Genomic DNA, 13864 nt, shown 5'->3' with positions numbered 1-13864 from the left:
CAGTACATTGCGTGTGTCATACCAATGCATTACTAGATACTGTTGGCCTCTTCTAAAGATTTGACAGCATCATTCCAGTTGTACTCTCCAGTACTTACCAGACAGGACCTCTTTCCTTATGCCATCCGTTGCTTGCTTCACAACTTGCAGGCAGTCGATCAATGGTGCCTTTCACCGGGAAGATGAGGACCGCAGTAAGAATGAGATGTGGATTCCGATGTGTACAAGCATGAGGAGGCTATCGTGAAGGAAGGGAGATGAGGGAGGGATGTCACAACTTCAACCACGACAGTTGCAAAATGAACTTACCAATGCCAGGCAGCAAAGAGCATTGGCACATTCTGTGAAATCACAAGGAGTACGATACAAAGTTGCACCAGATGTAAGGTACCATTGGTTGCCAAGGAACTATACACTTCTGCTACAATGATCATTCTTCGCCTGGGGTTTCTTTGTATTCCTCCATATTCCTGCAGCTGGGCTCTCTAAAACTACCCTGTTAAAACAAAACAGCGCTTGCTCCATGCACACCAGAGGTTTGTCAGTTTCTTCTCTGGCTATTTTCCCTTCCAGTTAAACTAAGTTCAATTAAATTGGGTTTATTAATGACACATGTTTCAAGGTACAGTGAAAAGCAATAGCCCATGAACACGACCCTATATTTTCCTTTCTTTTTGCAATACTTGCTTGTTCTACATTTTTATACATTCTTGGTTGCCACTTATGGTAATTTTTAATGTTCTGCACTGTACTGCTGCTGCAAAACAGCAAATTTCATAACATGTCACTGATAATAACTCTCATTTTTATTCTGATACAGTGGTCTAATCAAGACAAATGGAAAGAAATTTACATGAATTAATATCTTTTGTTAGTTGTTCTGCCATGTTTGTTCCCATAAATTAATATTATGTCTTTTACTGTGTTTCTGCTCTCTGGCAATCCTTAATGTGCTGAATAATCTCTTTTTTTTGGAAAACAGTCAATAAGGAAAGGAGCACTGCCTAACCACGATTCGTCAACATATTCTCCATCACTAAGTAATTTTCCATGTTGAGCAATAATCTTTGAAAGCTCAAAACTAGCAGCAGCCAAGTTGGAACTAACAGAGAGAACTGTCATCAAAATATTGTATTGGACTCCATTTTGTTTTTGTTACTGATTTTTTTGAGTAATGTGCTCATTTGTTCTTGCTCTTTTTTTTTTATCATAAAACCACCTATGAATGCTTTCACAATGCTGATTGATGGAGGAATTTCTGTGCACCACTGTTTTGGAAAGTAAAATGCATAATGCTTCATCATTCATTTTAATCATGACAAATCTTTCACTCCTCCACTCTTGAACATTTCAGCTGCCTCTCCCATCATTTGAGCAAATTTCTATGGGTTCCAGCTCATGTAGGGGTGAAGGGGAATGAGAAGGTGGATGAGTTGTCAAAGAAGGCGTTAAAGAAAGAAAATATCGAAATGCACATTAGTATCAGTAAAGCAGAGGTTAAGTGTGTGGAAAAAATCATCCACATGTGGCAAGAAAGATGGGACAGGGAGGGGAAAGGGAGGCATTTATATCAAATACAAAAGAATGTTACAGGTACCAGGGTAGGCAGTGGATACAGAAGACTGGAAACTGTGTGGACTAGGTTAAGGCTGGGGCACTGTGCACTAAACAAAACATTGAAATTAATAGGGAAACACCAGATAGGACTGTGTGAGGAACGTCAGGAAGAGCAGTCAGTAGAACATGTAATTCTGAGTTGCAGGAAGTATGGGATACAGAGAGAGATGATGAGAATTAATCTAACAGAATTGGGGTGCAGGAATTCACATTTCAAGGGTTACTGGCATGGGTGAGAGAGCACAGGTTAGGGTACTTTTAGCTTTCTTAAGGGATACAGTGTTTTTTTTTTATAGGATATGATGGATAAGCAGGAATAAGGTACTAGGATGGCCAAAGGAGGAAGGATAAAGTGTAGATGGGGGGGGGGGGGGGGGTGTGTGTGTGTGTGTGTGTGTGTGTGTGTGTGTGTGTGTGTGTGTGTGTGTGTGTGTGTGTGTGTGTGTGTGTGTGTGTGTGTGTGTGTGTGTGAGAGAGAGAGAGAGAGAGAGAGAGAGAGAGAGAGAGAGAGAGAGAGAGAGAGAGAGAATGGGTGAAGGGATTTAGAATGTAAGTCTATCGTCTGATTCACACTCCGGAGCAGAAGGTGGTGGGAATGCACCATTAAGCTGGGTACCAACCACTGTAAAACAAGAAGAAGAAGAAGATTTGAGCATTTAGTTTTGTTTCCTTGCTGGTGTGTCAGCCTGATTTGAAGTTTCTGACTAGAGGTGACAGCTGCAGACATAGTGAAGTAGATAGTTCAGGGGATTGTAAGCCTGATGTGCTATGCATCGTGAGTATTACCCAAAGTACAAAAGAGCTGTTGATTTCATTGACCAGGGCCTTGTGATGAGACAGTCTCAGCATTCATATTCTGCTACAAGAAAATCTCCTTGTGACTCTGAGCTCAGCATGTTTCAACTTTGGACACTTTAACAATCTGTGTAACGGGTATTGGCAAGAGAGATGCAAAGAATGTAGCCAGAGTTTCTAACATTGGTAAGGTATGACGAAATCTGGATACCAGATTTCTCAGTAGAGAAATTATATCATTTCTCTTGCTACAGTAAATATGTTTTGAAATATGTGTGGTTCTTGTGAAGCACATGAAGTACCCTTACATTTCTAAAAGAGAAACATTATTGTTACTTTTGTCCATAAATAATGTTAACAAGCAGAATGTTCCCTGGAAGCTCTGAACTTGAACTACCATTTACATTTTTTGTTCATCCCTATATCCCATCTTCAACCACTTTATCTCAGCTTCCATTCAGATTTCTTTTATCACAACCACTTTATTCCAGATCACCCCAATTTATTTTATCCCAGCTCCCATTTCATTCATTTCTTTGCCCAATTCCCAGTGTTTTGTTTCTATTTAGCTCAGTTCTCAGTCCATTACCTCAGCTTCACTCAAATCTAACATCCAAGCCCCACTCTGCCTCTGGTCCCAATCAAGGCCCTTTATCAGAGCTCTGAATCTCTTTCCTTTTTACTCCTGTCCATGTTCATGCCTTTTATTAAATGCTAATACTCCCAACTATTTAAACCAATTCCTGCTGTGATTCTCATCCCTTTAATCAAGCTGATCAAGTTATCCCTGTTTAAGTGCTCATCTCTTTATACAGTTTCTTTTAATCATGCTGTTTAAGTACAGCTCCCTTCCCTCTATTTTCCATAATCACACAGCTCCATCTCCCTCCCTTTTATCCTAGCCCCTACTTCCATTCCCATCTCCCCCTCAAGTGTCTTTTCTCCCCACTTCTCCTTACCAACATTGACCTTGTATCAATTCAGCTCCTCTCCTACTTCTGTTTCTCCCTCTAGACATTGTGGCCAAGAAAACTTACCAATAACTCTACTTCCTCAGGAGGCTGAAGAAATTTAACGTGCCCCCATCAACCCTTACCAGTTTTTGTCAATGCACCATTAAAAGCATTCTGTCTAGATGAATGACAGCCTGGCATGGCAGCTGCTCTGCCCATGACCTTAGAGTTGTGGACACATCTCAGAACATCACTAAAAAACAACTCCTCTCCTTGGACTCTGTCTACACATTTGGCTGCCTCAGTACAGCTAGCAGCTTAACTAAAGTCCCGACCCACACCCGGCATTTTCTCTTCTCCTCCTTTCCCCTGAAAGTGCATACTACCAGGTCTCAAGGACAGCTTCTACCCCACAGTTGTCAGAATCTTGAATGGAACTCTTGTATTATACAATGGACTCTTGACCTCACTATCTATCTCACTGTGATCATAAGGCAATAAGATATAGAAGCAGAAGTGGGCTATTCAGCCCATCGAGTCTACTCCACCATTCAAACAAGGGCTGATACAATTCTTTCAGTCATCCCCACTCCCCTGCCTTCTTCCAATTCCCTTTAATGCCCTTGCTAATCAAGAACCTATCTATCTCTGCCATAAATACACCCAATGACTTGGCCTCTACAGCCACTCATGGTAATGAATTCCACAGATTTACCACCCTCTGATAAAGTAATTTCTCTACATCTCTGTTCTAAACAGATGTCCGTCAATCCTGAAGTCATGCCCTCTTGTCCTGGACTCCCCTCGCATGGGAAATAACCTAGCCATATCTAATCAGTTCAGGCCTTTTAACATTCAGAGTGTTTCTATGAGATCCCCCCTCATTCTCCGGAATTCCAGGGAATACAGCCCAAGAGCTGCCAAACGTTCCTCATACAGTAACCCTTTCATTCCTAGAATCATTCTCATGAATCTTCTCTGAACTCTCTCCAATGTCAGTATATCCCTTCTAAAATAAGGAGCCCAAAACTGCACACAATACTCCAAGTGTGGTATCACGAGTGCCTTATAGAGCCTCAACATCACATCCCTGCTATTATTTTCTATACCTTTAGAAATGAATGCCAACATTGCACTTGCCTTCTTTACCACTGACTCAGCCTGGAGGTTAACCTTTAGGGTATCCTGCACAAGGACTCTCAAGTCCCTTTCCATCTCTGCATTTTAAATTCTTTCCCTGTTGCATGGGGCAACTGAGGAGAACCCAAGTGCAGGACACCGGCATGTCGACTGAGTTGGGGGTACTGGTGTAGACCTGAAAGTAACACAGCAAACCGGAGGAATCTTGACAAGGAAACGGGATTTACAGGGACTATCTTGAAACTGGAGCTGAACTTAGAGCTAACGGTTCTAATCGGGCAAGGGAACGAAGTATCACACGAGAATAGACCAACAAACTGGCAACCTGTGATAGTGATGCCATCGTACTTATTTCACAGTTTCTGATGAAAACCAGGTGTAGTGTAATTGAGTAAACTAGCAGCAATTGGAGATTTAATGACTGAAATTAGGGCATAATCAGGGAGAAAGGTGCATTAAAGGGGAACAGCTAACCGGAACCATGTCAGTACTCCTCCCTCAACTGGAGCCTCCAGGCGACCCCCCAGGCTTGTCTGGAAGGTCCTGATGGAAATCCCGGATGAGAGAAGGGTCCATGATGAAGGAGCGGGGAATCCAGGTACATTCTTCCGGGCCATACGCCTCCCAGTCGACCAGGTACTGGAGACCCCTGCCCCGACGGCGGGCATCCAATAACCACCGGACGGTGTATGCCGGATGGTCATTGATGATCTGGGGGGGGTGGAGGGGGTTCTGTTGGAGGACACAAGGGGCTAACAGAAACTGGTTTTAACCAGCAGATGTGAAATGTAGGATGGATCTTCATAGAGGTAGGTAGTTTGAGCTGGATTGCTGTGGGATTGATAACGCTCTCAATCTCGAAGGGTCCCAGGAAGCGGGGGGGGGGGGGGAGGTGGGTTGGGCTCGTTCTTGAGGGGAATGTCTCTAGACGACAGTCACACCATCTGCCCAGGTCGATACTCAGGAGCAGGGGTACGATGGCGGTTGGCAATTTTTCGGTTACGGTTGGCTGAGGGAAGCAGGGCCGTGCGTGTGTCTTCCCAGATTTTCTCGCTCCTTTTGCCCGTTCGTCTGTGGGTGAAAGCCCGACGACAGGCTAACTGAGGCACCAAGGGCTCGACAAAAAGATCTCCAAACTTGCGAAATGAATTGAGGTCCCCGGTCGGAGACAATATCTGAAGGGATTCCATGAAGTCGGAAAACATGGGTGACGAGAAGGTCTGCGGTCTCCTGCGCGGAAGGTAGTTTAGGGAGGGCTATAAAATGCACCGATTTGGAGAATCGGTCCACCACAGTGAGTGTGGCAGTGTTTCCATGTGAAGTGGGTAGACCGGTGACAAAATCTAGAGCGATGTGGGACCAGGGATGACCAGGGGCAGGTAGGGGAGAATGTATTCCCGCAAGTGGCCAATGGGAGGCTTTTCCACGGGCGCAGACGGAACATGCAGAAACATAGGAACGGGTGTCAGCGTTCATGGAGGGCCACTAGAAATGTCTCTTCAGGAGGGTCAGGGTTCGATCAACACCGGGATGGTAGGCGAAACGAGAAGTGTTCCCCACCGGAGAATCTGTGATGGAACAGAATCGGGTACAAAGTGGCAATTGGGAGGTCCGATGCCTGGGTCAGGTTGAGTCCGTTGGGCCTCTTTGACTCTGGACTCGATCTCCCAGGTGAGGGCAGCCACTGCACAGGATGGTGGAAGGATGGTCTCGGGGTTGGGAAGGTCCTCCTCGGAAACATATTGACGGGAAAGAGCATCGGGCTTCCTGTTCTTGGACCCCGGGCGATAGGTGAGGGTAAACCTGAACCGGCCAAAAAATAATGCCCGACGGGCCTGGCAGGAATTCAGGCGTTTGGCGGTCTGGATATATTCAAGATTCTTATGGTCTGTCCAGACGATGAACGGGTGTTCCACCCCCTCCAACCAGTGTCTCCATTCTTCCAAAGCCAGTTTGACCGCCAGTGGCTCCCGGTTCCCCACGTCGTAATTTCGTTCAGCAGGAGACAGTCGGTGAGAGAAGAAGGCACAGGGTTGTAGTTTCTGATCCGGCCCCGAACGTTGGGACAGTACCGCTCCCACCCCGGAGTCGGAGGCGTAATGAACTGACAGGAGGGGTCCGGTTGAATCAGAACGGGGGCAGACGTAAAACGCCTCGTCCACGAATGCTGAGTCCGCATCGGAGTCCCAAAGGAAAGGTGCGGCAGGTGAGGCAAGTCGGGTAAGGGGAGCCGCCGGTTTCTGATGAACCGGCGATAGAAGTTCGCAAACCCCAGGAACCGTTGGAGTTGCTTGCGGTCCGTTGATTTGGGCCACTCCGCCACAGGCCTGATCTTCTCGGGATCGGCTCTCACCTGTCCCCTCTCGATGATATAACTTAGGAAGCTGACCGAGGGGACGTGGAATTCGCATTTCTCCGCCTTTACGAATAATTTATTCTCTCCCAGCCTCTGCAGGTCTTGATAGGCATGATACTCTTGTTGCTGGGGACTGTTTGAAAAGATTAGGATGCCATCCAGGTAAACAAACACAAAACGGTTAACAAAGTCTCTTAGTACATCGTTAATCAAGGCTTGAAAAACTGCGGGGGCATTGGTGAGGCCAAAAGGCATGACCAAGTACACGAAGTGGCCTAAAGGGGTATTGAATGCCCCTCCCTTATCCGAACCAAATGGTGGGCACTTGGTAGGCCCAACTTCGAGAAGATGGTGGCTCCGTGGAGTGGTTCAAACCCAGAACTTATAAGAGGCAGTGGGTACTTGTTCTTTATGGTTATATGATTTAGGCCTCTGTAGTCCATGCAGGGACCAAGAGAACCATCCTTCTTCCCCACAAAGAAGAACCTGCGCCCAATGGGGAGGATGTAACCCTCCATTGCTTCCCTCTCTGGCTGGGACAAGTTAGACAGCCGACTGGTGGGGAGAGGAGCTCCGGGGAGAAGGTCGATGGCACAATCGTATGGTCGGTGTGGAGGCAGGGAAAGGGCGCGTTGTTTACTAAACACTTGTCCCAGGTCGTGGTACTCCAGTGGAACCCTGGACAAGTCAGGGGGTTCAATGGCAGATGAGGTTGTGGTGGTTCTTACAGGGGAAGGGGCTGACTGTAGACAAGTGGAGTGACAAAACGGACTCTGGCTGGCTATCTTCCCGGTGGACCAATCAATGTAAGGATCATGGCGGCTTAACAGGGCGTACCCAAGAACTATAGGAGCTTGAGGAGAGGTAATTAGGTTAAATTGTACCTGCTCTCGATGGTTCTCAGAGAGGATCAAAGACAGTGGTGGTGTATGGTGAGTGACTCGGGCCAGAAGTCATCCGTCCAGTGCCCGGGCTTCCAGAGGGGTACTCAACGGCTCCCAAGGAATTCCGGCCTGGGAAGCTGTTTTCATCCAACAGATTCCCCTCAGCACCAGAGTCTATCAAGGCAGACAAGGACAGGGACTGTTGGCTGTAGGTTACAGTAGCTTGGATCTGCATCCGGGATTGGGGGACAGAAGGGAATGTTGTCTGATTCACCAGGGTCCCCCTTCCTACTGGTGAGCCCTCCCCTTTTGTCCGAAGGGAACAGGTAGCATGAAAATGGCCCAACTGACTGCAATAGAGACAATCCCCTGCTCTGAATCTCCGGAGTCGCTCTGTGGGAGAAAGACGGCTCTGTCCCAGCTGCATTGGGTCCTCTCCCGGGGTGGTGGAAACGGCTGGGCCGAGTGCTATTCTAGGAACGGGAGAAGGAGAGAGTTTAGGGCTGGGAGTAGATGGTAAAGCGTGGCGTGGAGTGGCCAAAGGAGTAGGATGACCAGTTCTCTCTCTCTCTCTCTCACGTTCTTGGAGTCGGTTGTCCAGCCTGGTGGCTAGGGAGATCACTGAATCCAGGCTGTTAGTGTCATCCCTAGCCGCCAACTCGTCCTTTACCTTGTCACAGAGGCCTTGCCGGAATACCTCCTGGAGTGCCTCATCATTCCAGCCCTAGTCGGCCGCTGGCGTCCTGAACTCCCCGGAGTATTCGGCAACACTGCATGAGCCTTGACGGAAGATGAGTAGGCGCTTAGCGGCATCTTTACCACAGACGGGATGGTCAAAAACCTTCATTATTTCTGAGATGAAGGTGTGGAAGGAAGAGCAGGTCTCTGGCTGATTATCCCAAACCGCGGTGTCCCATGCTAAGGCATTTCCTCGGAACAACCCCATAACGTAAGCTATTTTTGATCTGTCCATGGCGTACGTGGATGGCTGCTGCTCGAGCACCAAGGAGCATTGTAGTAGAAAAGCCCGGCACTTCCCCAGATCTCCGGTGTAGGGTTCCGTTTCAGGTATGTGCGGCTCTCTTAATGGAAGTGTTGTTGACGCATCGGGTCCATGCCAAAACTTATACTTAATGACATTGATTCATGAAGGCTAAAGTGCCAAAATCTTCCTTTATCACCCTATCTGCCTGTGATGCCACTTCCAATGAATTATGGACCTGTATTCCCAGATCCCTTTGTTCTACCACACTCCTCAGTGCCCTACTGTGCACTGTGTAAGACCTACCCTTGTCAGTCCCACCGAAGTGCAACACCTCACATTTGTCTGCATTAAATTCCATCTGTCATTTTTTCAGCTGATGCAAGCCATGAGAGCCTTCTTCGCTTTCCACTGTACCCCTCAATCTTGGTGTCATCCACATATTTGCTATTCTGGTTAACCACATTATCATTCAGTCCATTAATATAGATGACAAACAACAATAGACCCAACACCGATCCCTACAGCACATGACTAGTCATAGGCCTCCAGTCAGGGAGGCAACCATCTACTACCATGCTCTGCCACCTCTGACAAAGTTAATATCTAATCCAAATTTACTATCTCATCTTGAATGTTGAGCAAATGAATGTTCTTGCCCAACCTCCCATGTGGGTCCTTGTCAAATGCCTTCCTAAAGTCCAGGTAGACAACACCCACTGCCTTGCCTTCATCCACTTTCCTGGCAACTTCCTTGAAAAACTCTGTAAGACTGGTTAGACATGACCTACCAAGAATGAAGCCATGCTGACTATCTTTAATCATAAGACCATTACATATAGGAGCAGAAATAGTTCATTTGACCCATCATGTCTGCTCCACCATTTCGTCATGGCTGATCCAATTTTCCTCTCGGCCCCAACTCCTGTCTTCTCCCCATATCCCTTCATGTCTTGACCAATCAAGATTGATCAGTCCATGTCTATCCAAATACTTATATATCCGGTCCCTTAGAACACATTCCAATAGCTTTCCCACAACTGATGTCAGACTCACCAGCCTATAATTTCCTGGTTTCTTTTTAAAGCCTTTCTTAAACAGTGGAACAACATTGGTTATCCTCCAATCCTCTTGTACCCTTCCTGTCACTAATGATGATTTAAATATCTCTGCTACGGCCCCTGCAATTTCTGCATTTGCCTCCCATAGGGCTTGAAAGAACACCTTGAGAGTCCTTGGGGATTTACCCACCCTGATTTGCCTCAGGGTAGCAAGCATCTTCTTTGTAATCTGAACAGGGTCCATGAAGTTGATGCCACTTTGTCTCACTCCTATACATTCTTGTGTCCATCCCCTGAGTAAATACAGATGCAAAAAAATTAAGAGTTCCCACATCAGTTTGGCTCCACACATGGATTATGATTCTGATTTACCAGAGGACCAATATTGCCCTTTGCAATCTTTTTGCTCTTAACATATCTGTAGAATCACTTGGGATTCTGCTTTACCTTATCTGCCAGAGCAACTTCATGAATTCTTTTAGTCCTCCTGATTTCTTTTTTAAGTGTTCTCTTGCATTTCACATATCCCATAAGCACCTCATTTGTGTTTTCCTGCTGTACGCGCTGTAAGGATTCACTGCTAATGTAATGGCTTCACTGTAATGTTCACTGCTAGGTAACAGTTTCACTGTAGCAGCAATGTTTGGGTTATGGCTGGAGATAACAGGACTGTTTTATGCATGTTGGCCAATCAGAGATCGTTGCTCTGTCTTGTGAACCTGGAAGGATGTTTTTCACGGTCTTTGTCAAGGAGAGATGAAGAGGGAAGACAAGTGTGGAGAGAGCTGGTAGACGACCAGATAGAGTGGACTGGGATCTGAGGGTCCGAAGGTTGGTGATGCTCGGCGGAGATCGATGGTTGAAGAATGGCAATTGAGTGAGCTCCATTGTGCACTGTTAACTTTTCCTTGAATTGGGCCCTTTTTTTATTTTCATTACTAATGCTATATTCAGATTAAGATTCATGAAGTTCAATCATTTAATTGCATATGGTGTACTGTCTGGTATTATGCTGTCTTGTAACTTGTTAGCTTTACCTTTTATTCTGACAGGCACACACAAGCTTTGTCCTCTCAAAATTTTGTTTTTGAAGGCCTCCCACTCAGCAAATGTATCTTTGCTAGAAAACAACCTGTCCCTTTCCACACTTGCCAGATCATTTCCAATACCATCAAAATTGTCTCTTCTCCAAATTAAAATTTCAACACAGGGGCCAGACTTATTATTTTCCATATTTACTTTGAAGCTATGGCATTGTGATCACTAGATGCAAAGTGTTCCCTACACAAACTTCTGTCACCTGCCCTGTCTCATTCCCTAACAGCAGATCCAGTATCACCCACCCTCTCGCTGGGACTTCTATCTACTGATTAAGGAAACTTTCCTCAAACACATTTGACAAATTCTATCCTATCTAGTCCTTTTACAGTATGGGAGTTCCAGTCAATATGTGGATAGTTCAATCACCTACTATAACAACCTCATGTTTCTTGCAACTGTCTGCAATCTCTCTACAAATTTGTTGGGTGGTCTGTAATATAGCCCCATTAACTTGGTCATATCTTTCCTATTTCTCAGTTCCACCCATAATGCCTCACCAGTCGAGGTATCCAGTCTGTTCTGATGGAACACTGCCATGACATTTTCCCTGACTAGTAACATCCCTCCTCTAATCCGTCCCACTCTGTCATGTCTAAAACAACAGAAGTCCAGAATATTGAGCTGCTAGTCCTGCCCCTCCTGCAACGAAGTCTCACTAATGGCTACAATGTCATAATTCCAGGTGTTGATGCATACCCTGAGCTTATCCAAGATGTCCTGGACCTTGGCATCTGGGAGGCAACATATCATTTGGTAATCTCATTCTCACCCACAGAACCTCTTGTCTGTTCCCCTAACTAATGAATCCCGTATCACTACAGCGTTCTCTTCTCCCCTCTTCCCTTCTGAGTCGCAGAGCCAGACTCAGTACCAGAGACCTGACCAATCTGACTTTGCTCTGCTGGGTCATCACCCCCAACAATATCCAAAGTGATATACCTGTTGTTGAGCGGGATGGCCACAGTGGTACGCTGCACTGGCTCTTTAACCCCCTTTCCCCTTCCTGACTGTCACCCAGTTTCCTACTTCCTGATCCTGAATTCATCCAGTTCACTGAGGTCAGATTAACTGGCCTATAATTTTCTTTCTTCAGGCTCCCTCCCTCTTGAAGAGTGGAGTGTTATTTGCAATTTCCTGTCCTCTAGAACCATGTAAGAATCTATTGATTCTTGAAAGATCATTACTAATGCCTTCAGCTGTCTCTTTCAGTACCTGGGTTGCTGTCCATCTTGTCCAGTTGACTTATCTACCTTCAGACCGTTCTGCTTCCAAAGCACCTTATCCTGAATAATAGTAACTCACCCACTTCTACACCCGGCACTCTCAAACTTCCAGCATGATGCTAGTATCTTCCACAGTGAAGACTGATGCAAAATACTTATTCAGTTCATCTGCCATTTCCTTGTCCCCCATTACTACTCTCCAGTGTCATTTTCCAATGGTCTGACATCGACTGCTGCTTCCCTTTTACTCTTTAATGTATCTGGAAAAAACATTGGTATCCTCTTTGATATTATTGGCTAGCTTAACTTAATATTTCATCTTTACTATCCTCATGACTTTTTTTGTTGCCTTCTCTTGGCTTTTGAAAGTTTCTGAATCTTCTATAGCTGCCTGTGGTAATAAATTCCACAAATTCATCACCCTCTGGCTAAAGAAATTTCTCTGCATCTCTGTTTTAAGTGGACACCCCTCTATCCTGAGGCTGTGCCCTCTTGTCCAAGACTCATCCTCCATGAGAAAAATATTTTCCGCATCTGCTCTGTCTAGGCCTTTCAATGTCCAAAAGGTTTCAATGAGATACTCCCCTCAACCTGCAAAATTTCAGCAAAGTACAGGCCCAGAGCCATCAAACGATCCTCATGTGATAACCCTTTCATTCCTGGAATCATCCTTGTGAACCTCCTCTGAACCATCTCCAATGCCAGCAAATCTTTTCCTAGATAAGGAACCCAAAAATGTTCATGCTCAGTCCGAGTAACCTGGTCTCCATGGCATTCCTCTGGGAGGTCATTCCTCATAACAGTATACTCATTATTGAGGGGAATAGCCACAAGGGTGCTCTGCACTAACTACCTATTCACCTCCCTATTTCTTCTTCTGACAGTCACCCAGCTACCCGCCTCCTGCAACTTAGGGACGACTACTTCGCTGCAACTCCGATCGAGGATCTCCTCACTCTGAAGGTCATCCAGTTGCTGCTCCAGATCCCTAACATGTCCTTCTAGGAGCTGCAGCTGGATGTACCACACAATTGTTCCCTTGGAGTCTGTGATTCTCCGAGGACTACAACATCTGTTTGAAGAACACATTATGGCCATTTAAACTACATTAAGTACCCTGGCTCAGTAAGATAAAAGGGAGACTTAACAAGCTTACCTGGACAACTTGCCCTGAGTCAACGCCTCTTCTGAGTCAAAGCCTGACACTTCCACTCTCACTCTGGCCCACTCCCAACAATGGCCACTCCACTTGTCCCCACTGTACTTTAATTTACTCCGCTCTGCGCTGCTCCCGCTGACCTCCGAGAAACCTTCTCACTGTGTGCTGCCCCCACTGCTGATTGGGCTGCTGGAACGACACCGAACACTCGCAAAGCTCTCCTTTTAAATGAGCGCCACTGATCTGTGAGAAGCCTCCTCACTGTACACTGCTCCTGCCACTGATGAGGCCACCGGAATTTCCGTAGCATTTGACTGTTTTTAACAATGCCGATCACCAACCTGATTTTCCCAATCTACTTGCATATTGAAATCTCCTATGACTATCATAACTTTGCCCTTTCGACATGCATTTCCTATCTTCCTTTGTAATTTTTTGTTCACATTATTGCTACTGTTCAGAGGGCTGTATATAACTCCCATCAGGGTCTCTTTACTGTTACAGTTCCTTAACTCTACCCACAAGGATTCTACATTTTGCAGTCCGATGTCATCTCTTTCTAAGGATTTGATTTCATTGTTTACTAACAGAGT

General features: G+C 45.9%; 1 protein-coding gene across 1 annotated transcript in view; it reads right to left on the bottom strand.

Annotated features, from left to right (window-relative positions):
- Positions 1 to 559, bottom strand: part of LOC140727647 (NXPE family member 3-like) — a 29642-nt gene extending 29083 nt beyond the window's left edge. The window contains exon 1 of the mRNA XM_073045265.1: positions 99 to 559. The gene's annotated coding sequence lies outside the window, so the exon portion shown is untranslated. The remainder of the gene's footprint in view (positions 1 to 98) is intronic.
- Positions 560 to 13864: the final 13305 nt, after the last annotated feature.

This window comes from Hemitrygon akajei, chromosome 5, assembly GCF_048418815.1.
Source record: "Hemitrygon akajei chromosome 5, sHemAka1.3, whole genome shotgun sequence".
Classification (NCBI taxonomy): domain Eukaryota; kingdom Metazoa; phylum Chordata; class Chondrichthyes; order Myliobatiformes; family Dasyatidae; genus Hemitrygon; species Hemitrygon akajei.
This window is presented reverse-complemented; position numbering and strand designations above follow the sequence as displayed.